Source organism: Triticum dicoccoides, chromosome 1B (genome assembly GCF_002162155.2).
Source record: "Triticum dicoccoides isolate Atlit2015 ecotype Zavitan chromosome 1B, WEW_v2.0, whole genome shotgun sequence".
Taxonomy (NCBI): domain Eukaryota; kingdom Viridiplantae; phylum Streptophyta; class Magnoliopsida; order Poales; family Poaceae; genus Triticum; species Triticum dicoccoides.
Window position 1 is genome coordinate 151,898,311 of NC_041381.1, and position 14,350 is coordinate 151,912,660.

A 14,350-nucleotide genomic window follows, 5' to 3' on the forward strand; every position below is an offset into this window, starting at 1 on the left:
GTACGTCACCCAGACCCATCCAACCCTCTCGCCGAGCCCTCCGTCATTCCCCATGGCCGAAGCCAAGCCGCCAGGCTCCGCCTAAATTCACGCCTACCACTCCTCCTCCTCCCCTCTAGACCACTCCAGCGCCCCTTAAACACCACCACCGACTCGCCCCGCACTTCATTCACTCCTCCCCGCGCCTGCCACGCAGTCCCAAACCTCGCCGACGGCATCCTCCGCGGCCACCTAAGCCATCGCTGCTGCAGCCCTCCACGGCATGCGTGCAGCACATGGATGGGTGCGGCGTGGCCTCCTGAGCACTTCGGTGGGCGGAGCGTCGCCGGAGCCGCTCTGTAGCCCCGGTAATCGCCGGCGGGAGCCGCTCCTCCCTGCGGCCGGAGTGCGCGCGGGAGGTTGAAGGCGACCTGCAGCTGGGCCCCGCGCGTCAGCGACCCAGTGTGCGGGATCCGCCATTTAAGTGGAGACGGGCCGGGCGAAATGCGCCTTCAACGTCGCCCCGTCGCCCGCATGGCTAAGCCGCTGGGCCGGCCCAGTGCGCTCGGCACTATATCTCGCCCTGTGCGCGCTGTCGCCGCCTAGATCCAGCCCATTCAGGTAAAAATCTTTCCCTTTTTCTTTTCTGTAAAACTTGTAAAAGCTCCCAATAATTAAAATGAACTCCAAATTTGATGAATCAAATTTCTAGTAGTTTCGTAAATCATGCCTTACCACATGATGCTATTGTCACATTTTTACAGAGGCATTTCCTTCACAAATATTTATCAAATCCTATTTTTCCTATTGTTGTGATGAACTTTAGAAAATCACAGAGAGCTCAAAATTGATCCAAATTCCATGATTCAAATTCCTAGATGCTTCTAAGTTCATAACTTAGGTTATGAACATTTTTCTTAATACTTTCCGTACCCCACAAAATAATGAGCCATTTCTTCATGTTTATCAACTTTGCAAATCCATAGAATATTCATTTGAACTCCAAATCCAGTGAAACCAACTCCTAGATGCTTCTAAAATCATGGTTTGCTAAATGGGTGTCTTTGCTCATTTTTCAAAAATATATTTCTGTACACTTCTTGCAAATCCATAAACCCCTTGATTCCATCATATTGAAATGTTCAGAGATGTCCATTGATCAAATCCTAATGAAACCACTTTGGTCATCCATCATATGACCAGAGGTATCCTAGAAAAGTCCAACTCATATTTTTAGAGCACTTTTATTTCCTGCCTTGTTGTGTTGCTTATTATGGTTGCTTTCGACGATAGTTGACGAAGTAAACGAAATGCTCTGAGTTGGACCAGAGATATCTGAAGACCTCGAAGACTCTGTTGAAACAGGCAAGCAGCCCTTTGACCATGTCTATGAAATCCTTTTTATGCATGTCATATGACACCATATTGTTGTTGCAATGGAATCATGATGAGGTGGTAACCACTTTGATGGTTTGCCACCGTACTTCCTCGTTGATACTTGCATTATGCACGACCCTACCTTCTTATGAGGGTTATGCCGGTGGGAGTAGATAGGATGCTAAAGTAGATGCTACGCAAAAAGGGCCGGGTATATGCATGGTGAAGGAGACAAAGTATTTTCAAAAGACTTTTCGAAAACCCCATCGGGTGCCACTTATGCCCGGGGGAGATGATGAGTTGGGTAGCCACTTGATGACGAAGTGGTGCACCGAGGCAAGTGTGTGTTGTTTTCAAAACAGATTGGTTTAAGTTGCGACTGTTATTCCAACCTTACATGCGCAACTAATCTACCCTTATATGGGAAAGGGCATTATTGATTACCTAGACCGATACTAGCTTGGAGCCCGCATTACTAGTGACGGGAGAGTTGTTGGTGCGCTCTTGCTAAAGAAACATGCGTGAACATACCTGTTGTGCCATTGGAGTTTCGATTGGGTCCTTCAATTTAAAAATAAGTTTGTATGAGTAAATACAGTGATACAAAAGCAAAGCAATCATAGTTAAAAAAAGGCGTGCCTAAGCGAACGCTTAAGCGCGCCTAGGCTCTAGGCGTTGGCAAAACGCATTGCGCATAACTACGCTTAATCTGTGCATAAATACGCATAAGCATGCGCTTTGGTCAGTAAAGCGCAAGGCCGTGGCAAAACGCACAATTAATGCCTAGCGCTTTTTTGAACAATGATAGCAATGAAATTTTAAATTAGAACAGTTGTTCTTCAGGTTTAGGCACTTGTTCTACACGAACAGAGTATAGTAATACGCAAGAATATTATACTTAAAAATAGAAAATGAACTCATAGACCTTACCACATTCTTGGTTCGGGATCAGTACAGAACAAGGCATTCTCAGTCATCATCCAGTAAATGTGTCTTAGGAGAATGTAAGAGAATTTGATGAGTTTCTTTGCCGGTGAAGTATGTTTTCTTCAGGTAATTCCGATACCACCACCAAGCATTCTTGAAGATAGCAGAGGTATTAGCACAGGTTACCTTATCCTGAGTTTTCAAATCGGTACTTCTCTATAGAGAAAAATGGGAAAATTTGTTGTATTATAACCATCATGGAGGTAGGATGTATGCGACGAAATAAAGTAATTGCCATGAATAACATTACTTACACATAACTCCTGGACAAACACCTGCAACTGGCATTTTCCTTCATCTTCAGTATAATATTTCCAAGATGGGAAGATACGCACATACGATTTAACAACATCAAATGCGATAGATGCTAAACTACGACTAGCTGGTTGTGCTTCCTCAACAGGAATAGGCGTACTAACTGGTGGAGTTGGGGTTCGTCGTGATAGTACTGGCCCTTTGGGCACTGGAGCTGCCTTACTAACTACTCTTGTTTGGGAGCTCTGTGGTGGAGATGGTGCTGTGTCAACAGGAACTGGGTTACTATCGGCTGGGGTTGGGGTTAGATTGGGTGAAGCTGGTTCTCTGTTCATCGCAATTGGGGTACAATCTGCGAGAGTTTGGGTTATGTGTGGTAGGGCTGGTTCTTGTGCATGTACAACCGGGGTGCTATCTCCACCAAGAGGTAGCACTGTTTTATTTGAAGACCGTGTTTTTAGTCCGCTAGATACTGGCATCACCCGCTCCAATTCAAATGGCTAATAAACAGGAAACATAGTTGAATGTACAGACATTGTATGAGAGACAGATGTAATATATAGTGTGGAAAAAAGAGGGCATGAAATAGTTGACATGTATATTGTTTAACTAAAATGGATAGCATGACATAATTTCACATATATGATGTCTATCTAAACTTGATAGCATAGCATAACATAATTCAAAGATATGATGACTAACTAAACAGGATCGCATGACATAATTCACCTACATGTTATCTAAGTAATCAGGATCGCATCATTTAATTCACATATGTGATTTATATGCTAAACAGAGGGCATTCCATATGATGTCTGAACTAAAAACATGGTGTTAAATATTGTGTATATGATGTCTAAACTATGCAATGCAAGACACCATATGCATGATATGAGCAGTATAACCGTGCCAAGTTAGAGCATACACCTCGGTGGGGGAATAGGACTGGTCATCTGTCTCTGAATCCATCTCTGAGGAGCTATTGGGACCCAACAAGAGATCTGCTTCGACAGGTAGCATTGTCTGCTCTGAAGGCCTTGTTTTCACTCCAGATTTTTTCATCTCCCACCCAAATGGTTGATTCACAAAAAGAGTAGTTTAATGTACAAACATTGTCGACAAATGAAAATGTAATAAAAAAAGGATGGGCAAGATATCATTCAAATATATGATGCCTGATTAAACAGGATGGCATTGCACATTTCACATATATTATTGCTGGCTAAAAGACATGAGACTGCATAATTCCCATATATGATATAGAAACTAAACAGGTGACATTACAAAACATGTCTAAACTAAGCAGATGACATATATGATGTCAAAAGTAGGCACTTCAAGGCAATATATGCATGATATGACTAACATCATCATGCCAAGGTAGAGCAAACACCTTGGGGGGTAAATTGGAGTGGTCAGCGGCGTCTGAATCCGCCTCAGAACTGATATCTTCCTCTGGATTACAATCTGGAGAGGGGTGGGGAGGGTTTTCCATTGAACCCATCATGAAGCAATGTCTGCATGACATTGTATTGCCGCGCAAAACTCTTCTCTTTTTCTCTACATGTTCAGCATGACTGTGTATAATATCTGACATGCATACGAAAAAATATGATGAGATTATGTAAAGAGAGCATGCAGAAATTTAGAGTGATGGTAACAACCAGTGGATGGATCCAAAAATAATGATAGCAGGCTGATGATTGCTTTAATTTAATAAAAAGACAGATGATGATTGCTTTACTATTTATTTCCCACCCAATATGAACAACATAGGCATACCCTAGGTGAACCAGATATTAGACAGGCATACTATTCATTGCTGCCTCGATATGTGCCCCACAGCTAATTCAGAACTCAAGTTTGAACATTAATTTGGACCTGACTTGAGAGTCCAAGAGGTGAACAGGATGATAAAATAGCAGGTAATTTTAAGCAGTGCATAACATAAGAAGAAACAAAAGAGTGTGACCTCTCTTGTGGACCCGTGTACTCCTCAGGTTCATCTGCTGAGTCGATGATGGTGATGCCGTTGCGGTGGGTGCCGGTGGCAGGGAAGGAGATCTGAGGCGGCGAAAGACGGTCAGGAGACATGATATCTGGTTTGGTGGATGCTTCTGTCGATGGAGCAGCTCAGGTGAGGTGGACGACATCGCGGCAGGAGCAGAACAAACCACACAAAGTTCCCTTCGACACCTACCTGTAACTGAAGTTATTCTGTAAGGGCACATTTGGCTTGCATGATTCTAAAAACGAAGGGATAGAAAAAACACCAGAATAGGATAGAAATGCACATGGTAAACAGAGCATTTGTAAACACAGGATTTCTGTCAACTTGGGTGTTTGGTTTACAGGAATTGGAAGAGCGGAGGAATGCAAAGAAACATGACCAAATTAAAGTGAAACCATATGAAAACATGTACAGTTAGAACTAGTTGACCCGTTGCGCCAAATGGCGCAGAGACCTGCTGAAGACATGTTGTCGATGAAAATAGTTTCATGCTGCAAGAACCTTCAACTAAATCATGCTATTTTTTAAACATGTTTATTACGTTGTTAAATAATATTATGGGAAAAGGGAAACTTTGCATGATATGCATATGTTCAGTTTGAAAATATGGGCACTATGATGAGAGAGTAAAGTTGGCATCGTTGTATTTTTTTTAGCAAGTTCGGAAACATGGTTATCATGATGAGAAACCTGGCCGTGTATATTTTTCCTGCAAAAAAAGAGGGGAAAAGACAAGAAACCTAAGAAAAAACATGTCTTTGTTGTGCATATACGAAGATATAGGGATCAAGAGGTATTAGGATAGCCCATATGTTATTTAGCCCAACCCACGTAGAGCGATGCTTGTGGCCCCTAAGGAGCTGAATATGAAGCGGCAGGGGGCAAAGCCAGCGAAGACTGTCTATCCCTTTTCTTTCTTTCTCAGTTCGTCAGCTGGGTAACAAAATGGCGTAGAGAGCAATATGAACATATACATATATCCTAGGTGTGAAGAGTATCTTTACCACGGCTTTGGTTTTAGCTGAAACTTGCTTTTTTAGATATAACAGTACATAAAAACACAATGAACATCTGAATAAGAATTTATTCTTCTGAAATTAATATGGCATGAGATAGAAAAAAAATCCTATACGACCGGGCCGTATGGACCCGATCGTGAGACCCACCCCATCGCTCGCCAACTGCCCGTCCGAATCTTAATGCAACAGGCGTTTTCTTCCCCACTTCCCTATTTCACTCCTTATCTCCTCCAACGCCCCCAAAATCCAGCCGCTGGTCATGTCATTCTCGCCACCGCCTGACGGCACGGCGGCGGCCGTGCGGCACGTCGTCCCTGATGTACCACCACGGGCTACCCATCCATCTGCTCCGTCACGCGTGAAGTCAGCCATGGCGACGAACTACATGGCACCTCGGAGCTGGCACAACGGCTATCCATCGGGCATCCTAGTGACGCTGCGTAGTCGACCATGGAAACAAACTCTTGCCCATCCATCACGCGATTGATCCCCTTTATTGTCGAGGGCATGGATGTGAAGATCAATGTGTGATGTATAGGTCCAGCGATAAGTTTTGTAACAGCCTGTGTGGTATCTTCCTCTACCACTTCTTTCAACCATCATGGATAGGTGAGGCCCTGAGGGTTTTCAGTAACAAAAATGTGAACTGTTGTGGTCCAGAACTGAACCATGTATATTGGCATAAGGGTATTGATCGGCCTCAAATCCTTTGTTGGCTGGGTGCCACTCTGTCGCTGCCATTTACTTGTTGGAAAATAAAAATGACTATATATTTTTGTTCTGTAACTATATGCTTGCTTTGTTACCTGACAATTGGCCAACATGTATTGTCAAACCTTATGAATTTGTCTCTGACAAGCCTGGAATGTTCACGCCAAATTGTTGACAACATACCAGGGAAACTGCAAAGAAAATAGTGGACAACAACAAACGTCACAACTCATTTATCCCAAGAGTATACAGTAGGCCACATCTTATAGGGGAACAAAATTCAGAAGAAAAATAAACATGAACTGCCTTTTTTTTAGTTTTTTACAGCACACACCAACAATTTGTCATGAATAGTCTAGAATGACTCTGAAAGATGTTCCGAAATGACTGAATATGTTGCCAATACAACGGTGTCATTTAGAGCTCCTGAATGAATAAAAGGTCCAATGAAACTTATGTTTTTCTCAATATAATGGAAAGCAACAACACACAAGTTATATGTTTGAGGATGGGTAAACTATTTTCAGAAATGGACATGTATGTGAGTTCGTTAAATCAACATATAGGTAATTAGGCATACATGCTTGTAGGCCGTATTCTTGGCAGATGAAGATTCCTTTTTATCAGAAGAAAAATGAAAAAAGCATCAACTATCCTACTTGTGTTCCTGATTGTTTGGTCTCGTTGAGGGAAACAAATCTCAGGGACATTTCTACATAGCACTGAATCTTGATAGATACAGACATGCACAGAAACAAACTTTAATTTGGCTCTTGTCTTCCTCTTGCCATCCTGCTGATCAACTACCTTTTGGTTCTTCCATCCTCTGTCAATGTATAAGATAATAATTTCAGTACAAGCATATCTAGCAGAATAAATGGTTTGAGTTTCAATCTAGATTTGCAAACAGGGAAGGGGGATGAGGCGGGGGCGACCACCGCGCCCGGCACCATTGGCGGCAAGGCTCCCAGGGGAAAGTGGTGCGGGCGCGCCGTGCCGTCAAGCGGTGGCAAGAATGGCATGACCAGCGACTGGATTTTGGGTGTGTTGGAGGAGATAAGGAGTGAAACAGGGAAGCGGGGAAGGAGACGCCTGTTGCATTAAGATTCGGACGGACAGTTGGCGAGCGCTGGAGTGGGTCTCACGATCGGGTCCATGCAACTCGGTCGTGTAGGATTTTTTTTCCGCTTGGGACTGCTATGGACAATGATGGACATTTATGGTGACACAGTTTTCAGAAATCTTTTTCGTTGTCATAGTGGATCTTAGGGAAAATGGACTTTCAATCAACTTCATAGTGGATCTTAGGGAAAAAATTCCTATGCCACTAATTAAAAATCCTATTATACAACACCGACAAGTGTTACCATGTTTTCATCAAAAAAATATTACTAATTCTTTTGGTTGCAATGAAACACCGAAAACCTGGCTCGAGTACATTTGAACAATAACATTGTCGGCTATTTACATACCTGTAAAATTACATACTCATATATCAAGCTTTCAAAGTATAAGTATTTTTCAGGTCTGGACAGATTCAAGCAACTGAAAGAATATTATCCTTTTTAATTAAAATTAAATAGCTTAATCTTCTATCAGATTTACATGGGCCTTAGGGTATAGAACAGACTTGCAGTTGGATAGTAATTCGTGAAAACAGAGTAACCAGTGTTAATCAAATCCATTACTGCATCAAGGTACTTTTTCACATGATCATGCCATAAAGGCATTCCAGATTTGCAGAAGAAAGGTAGGAAACTCCTATAAAGCAGCAAGCAAAACACCCAGATTTAGAGCAGCTGGAACGAATAAATTTAGAAATAGATAATTAGTAAACATTGAGATTGCAGGTGTGCTATTGCTACCTGCCTTCTCTTGTTAAGTAACTCATTCAAAGATAGATAGTAGCTCACTGATTAGTAGGTGGTGGTGTTCTAGATGCTCGTCCCTTCTCACCCTGGGCTCTCTGAACAAGTGATTATGTATTACCAAATCCAATGATGGCTAGCTCCATGAAGATCATACCTGTACCACTGCAAGCAAGCAAGCCAACTATTAGATCTATTTGTCCATATAAGATATGAGTAGGAATAAATGCATATCCTGCTATATGTCATTCAAAATTTCAGTTTTCGAATATGCTAGCCTGCTATGCATTGGGACAAATTTGTAGAAGAATCTAATCAGGGCATCTCCAATGCAAGAGTGCTTGTTCGGCGCTTAGGCAATAAAAAATAATAATAACGAAATTAGCATTGATCTATCAGCCTGCTTAAGTGAGTTTCGTAGTGGAGTGTTCCTTGCAGTTCAGGAGCACACCACGGATTCTTGGTCATTTAAATAAAGAGCTTTTTCTCACTTACTCTATTATAATGTGATTGCTAGATCATGTACTAAGTGTGTTGAAAAGAGAAGTTATTTTGCAGTCAAAATAAAAAAACACGAGTAGTCCAAACCAAACCAAGAGCTGAGGTGGTGACGAACACTCACCTCGTCCTTGTCGAGCTTTCCCTTATTCAGAACCTTGAGAAGGGTGAATCCAGCGGGCGTCTCGAACGACATCAACATCTCCAACCAAGCAGCAAGTCAACTCACCTAGATAAAAGCACACCACACAACCAAATCAAAACAAAGACCAAAAATTGCAAAGACATGAGAAATGATCAGCATGGCAATATTGTTCAGCAGTCAAACAGTGCCAAAATGATACATTGAGAAATCTATATTGGCCTATAAAACATGAATATTCCAACGTTAGTCTTGGGACTGCATCGACCACAATACAAAAAACATTGAATAAATTTGACACATCTTGTCAGTGGAATAAATTTAGAACATAGTTTACAATAAATTTGACACATCTCGTCAGTGGAATAAAGTTCGAAGTTATTGTACGCCTTTTGTTATGTCTCCATCATAGTTCAATTCATCACAATAGTTTTCATTTGCTATCATATTTAGTTTTATTAACCATTGCGGATTGTATCAGGTTGCATGCAGTACACCATAGACTCCGAAGCACAACAATGAAATGTGTGATTAACCATAGAGGATAATAATAATAATAAAAGAGACACATTAGCTAAAACAATAAATACAGACATCACATAATCGTTGTATTTATCAGTGGCAAACAAGGAGAACTATGCAAGGAAATAAACCAACCAAATCAGTGGCGTGGAAGGCTAAAGATAACATGGTGAAGAAAAAACATGGAAGCAAGATGGGAAGCAAACTAATGAGCTAAGTAGGATGACATCTAAGTCAGCATCCAACATGGAAGCAAGATGGGAAGCAAACTAAAGACCAGTTTGACCACGATTGAACGGCCATCGACGGAAGCGATCGGGGGAGCCTTCTCCGTGCGAGTTGGCTAGCCTCATTATTGTTTTAAATGAAGAGATTGCATCGATGAGAAAGAGATTTGTTCATATGGCACAGGGATTCTCTCTAGTGTGCTTATATTTCTTACCTCGAGAACCATGGCCTCTAGGATCAACGAGTTGATGCTGCCGTAGGTCTGACTGATCCAGGGACAGCAAGCCACAAGATCTCCAAGTAATTGGAATCAAAACAATCTGCCCTATCCTCAGTTTTAGACTTCCAGACACTGGAAACTATATGGCCAAAATCTGATCTTCAGAGAGCATAGCGAAAAAATAAATAAGCAAAAGGGTTACCCCTGGAAATGCAGTATATGTTGCAAAATAGTCGAGCTCATTATAAACAAATACATAACAGATGCACCGTTAATTGCTAAGTTGTTTAAATTTTTGGAATAGAATCATGTGGCCCAAACATATCTTGTATTGCCATTTACGGAATAAAGGAAATCAAAAACAATTAACGATAATTTATCTTCCATCCTAACAAAAACGGGGTCGCCGGCCTTGATGCTCTTTCTAGGTGGAAAGTGCCATCGTGGAGAAACTTCTAAAGAAAAACAATAGAGAACGAACAACCCTCAGAAGAGTTCAGATAGTTTCCTAAAAATAGAGCATAATAAATAATAAACAACCATATGTTCACTTGTTCGGGATGTTTTCGGTCATACATACCGCATTTCTGGTCCCTTTCCCACTATATCTTAACAAGTTCTCTGATCACAGCTACACGACCATGTGTCATAAAAATACCAGTTTTGTAGAGAACTTGTCGCCAAATGGTGTATCATTATCAAGAAAATTTGGATGAAGGACTGCCAATTCAACACATGTGTTTAATCTTACCCAAGTGTTTGAACCCCCCCAAAGCATCTCATACTAATTCGTTGTCTTCAAATACCATTATGGATGGAAAAGAAAAAACAATGCATTAACCAAATACGTGATGCACTTGCTACTGAAAATTACAACGAGTGCACATCAATTAAGCTAAAGAATTTGCAAAGAATGTCTACCACAAGGGACAGAATCTTCAATGAACTGAAATTGCTCTTTACAATGGTGTTTCAACTAATACAACTATTTTCTACATACTATTAAGTTCTTAATTCTTTTATTTTACAATAGAGGGGATTTTTTGGTCTATTGGTACATATGCTTTATGTCTTTCAGATTCCACCAAGATTATGATAGGACTTGGAGTTACAGGTAAGCTGTAGTCTGTAATAGGTACTATAGTCTGTAAGAGGCACAACGATTTTTTAGAGGCACAACGATGAAACATTATTTTTTGAGGGAAGTTGCTTAATGTAAGGAAGAAAATATTTGAACCTAGATACAGACCAATATCAATCTCTATAGGCGGGAATTGGGATGAAGATTGAGAGAGTTGAGGAGACGAAGAAACATACCTAGTACAAATTCCATTACAGCCTTCTTTCATTTCCCTCGTCACCGATAAGCACGTTGCTGACATTAGGTGCCAAGTTGCCTCTTGAATATCCATGAGGAATAGCAGCAACAATAAAACCCTGAAATTGTATTTAAATGGCTCAGCTAACTAACCATGGTGTAGCAAAAATAAAATGGCCATATCTAGGCAAGAAGTTTCGGCCAAAAACTAATGCAGCATTGCAGCATGGTACGCGAAAATGCAGGAAAATAGCAGAAGGTACTGAAAGGACATGGGACACATATAGACTATGGGGACAAACGAAATTGCTAATGATGATACTTATTACCTAAACAGACATTCACATTCATTGGTGTGGCACTTAGTCATAACTGAAATGCGCGGATATAACAAAATATTGGTGATCCACAGTAATAGACACTTGAAGCCCCATGTTGTAATTGTAACTAAGCATAGATATAACAAAATATTACAGATTAGATATTTATTTAGGAATCAATGAAGAACAAGCAGGTTCACCTCTTCCCCTTCCTTCTCTGGAAGCAAACTGGGGATGCATTGCTCCCTGTAGGGTTCAGCAAGGAAGTTTACAACTAATCCCAGCATGATAGATCCATCCCATACAATGCCTGAAACCAGCAAACACCAGGATGGTGATTAGAACTCTGAATTTACACACAGATTAAGGAGAAACACACACAAAGCTTTGATACAAAGTTCAGTTAGGGTCCTCTCCGAGGAAAATTAGCCCCTCCTCACTGTCATCCTTCTAGAAAGTGCATAAACCGGGACTTATAATTAAGAAATTGCCACACATCAGTAAGCACGCACACATCACACACGCTGCAAGTATGGCAGAACCGCGAGAGCAGAGACGATATGTCATGGTGGTGACTTGCACACCTCATGTGGAGTATGGAGAGGAGGGAGAGGCCTACCTGGCTGGTGTCGCTCTTCCAGGGCCCCGACCGGCAAAAGAAGATGACAGCGCAAAATCCTGGGGTCGCGCACTCATCCCATCTCCATGGCCTGTCTCCTCTCCTTCCTTCTCTCCTACAGGGACGGATCCATGGGGTCGCTCTCTACCTGGAGGTTCCCGCCGCCGCCGGAGAACCTCGCCTCTGTGTCCGCATGCAATCCATCGAGATGGGTGAGATGCGGGAGGAGGGGTGCGATCGATGCGGGAGGATGGAGGAAGCGAGCCTGGAGGCGGCTTGGGGACCGGAGCGCTGCAGCTTGGACCCGCATGCGCCGACTGGATCTCCGGCCTCGCTGCTCCCCCACGTCCAAAGGAGCTCGTCGTCACCTCGCATCGATCGATCCACCGTTGGGGCGCCCGGATCTCCTCTTCCTCATCCAGATCGTGGTCTGCTGCTCCGCACCATGGAGGGGTGTGCCTCCTGAAGAGGCCATGGGGGCAGCAGGGACGCGGTATGGCAGGAGGAGAGGAGGCGGCCAGCGTGTTTGGGGAGGAAGGGAGGGAGAGGGGAGGCGACAGGTGGAGAGGAGGCGGCCGGCGCATTTGGGGAGGAAGGGAGGGAGAGGGGAGGCGGCTGCATCGATTTGGGAGCGCTAGAAAGGGTAGGGTTTGTGCGGGGCGGTGACCAATGGGTGTGGCTCTCGCACGATCTCCCGCAAACGGCGCGATGTGTACGCGGCGTGTAGGGACAGGGTGTGCACGCACCACGAAATGGTTGACCCAGCAAACCAGCACATCGCATGAGCCCACACGTCATTGGCCAATGCGAGGTTACCATGCGGTGAAAACGTGCAGCGCAACCATCCGACGTTCCAGATCATGTAGAAGACTATTTTGACCACCATCCAACGGCAACGAAGGCTGAAATCGGGGGAGCATCCTGGAGGTGAGTTGGCTAGCCTCTGTATTGTTTTAAATGTTATTCTGCCACTAATGCACTTGGTCTTGTTTTCATGCATAGGATTTTGAAAAGTAGGTCCAGGTGGATGTTTTGCTTCATTCCTTTCAACAAAATGCATGAATAATTGAATAGTAGAGTGCCATTGGAAAATTCCCTATTGCTATGTTTTTCCGTTGAACCAAAATAGCCCTAATGGATCGACATGAATGTATAGTAATAAGTGATGCAACAAGTGTACAACCTCTTTGCCGTAGCCGTGTAGACCTCAACATCATTGGGTTGGTCCCTTAAGCAGTTGAGGTAGAGGTGGATGTCGGAGGTGTGGAGGAAGATATGAGGAATCTGTAGACAGCGTCTAGAGCACTGCTTTATTGTGATAGATCGTTCTGTCGTTGGAGCAGCTCCGGTGAGCCGTAAGACGTCAAGGCTGAAGCAGCAAAAGACAGACATCGTCAATCTCAAGTGGGATTCTAATAGCTTCTCCAATAGATGATGTAAAATAGATGTAAAATTTACATCACCAAAAACCACCTGACTACAACAGATGAGGTAAAAATTGTTGACTCTGAACTTAACTGTCGAAACTGAAATTTACTGTGGAATGGAGCACCATCAAGGTAGCCGCTCCATGGGGGTGCGGTATGGAGCACCATCAATGCCGGGAGGTCGAGTTAAGGAGAAGGTGCAATGTGATGAGTGTACAACCTCTTTGGTGGCGCCGAGTAGGCCTCGGCTTTGTACGAGGAGTCGGTGAGGATGTCGCGGTTCTGGTGGAGCAGGTTAAGGCGGCGCTGTGGGGATGTTGCAGCCACGATAGATGAGGCGATCATCGGAGCAGCTCCTTGGAGGTGGAGGACGGGGCGGCTGAACCGGCGGGACGACGATATGGACGACGGATCCTCATCCGGAGAGGTAGACGAGGGACATCGAGCTGTTGCGGTGGACGACATTGTCGGGGAAGAGGCTCCGGCTGGGCAGCGGTGACGTGGCGGACGGAGGAGGGTGGGGTTTCGCGGCTGGAGCGGATAGGTTATGGCGGCCTGGGATTTTGAATGGCGAAAAGGGGGCGATAGGAGGGGGTGAAGCATGACTTAGGGACGCGCTTGTCCAAAATGTAGGGTGTGTTACAAAAGTACCCCCCACCGATTTGAACTAGCGGCCCTTTCGGCTCAGGGTTAGAAGGGGGATTTCGCGTGTCAGGATTTGGCAGCTGGAGGGAGTTTTCGCTCGCGTTGTAATTTCGGGATAGCAAGGCGCGGGTTGTGAAGGCGCCAGTTTTGGGAGCACGATATCTGAATTTTCGGGATATAACAAGCCGCGGGTTGAATTTTAGG

At 43.5% G+C, this 14,350-nt stretch overlaps 1 long non-coding RNA gene across 17 annotated transcripts; it reads right to left on the bottom strand.

The window, feature by feature from the left end:
* Positions 1–4,736: 4,736 nt before the first annotated feature.
* Positions 4,737–12,752, bottom strand: LOC119324458. 17 transcript variants are annotated; one of them, XR_005156969.1, is made up of 9 exons: positions 12,075–12,752; positions 11,656–11,765; positions 11,135–11,254; positions 9,812–9,976; positions 8,830–8,934; positions 8,205–8,372; positions 8,028–8,100; positions 6,435–6,530; positions 4,737–4,798 (listed from the first exon to the last, which is right to left on the bottom strand). It is a non-coding gene; the product is annotated as an uncharacterized LOC119324458 (long non-coding RNA). The 17 variants fall into 17 exon arrangements; XR_005156967.1 differs by having other exon boundaries at positions 4,751–4,804; XR_005156968.1 differs by lacking the exon at positions 4,737–4,798 and adding an exon at positions 5,017–6,245.
* Positions 12,753–14,350: the final 1,598 nt, after the last annotated feature.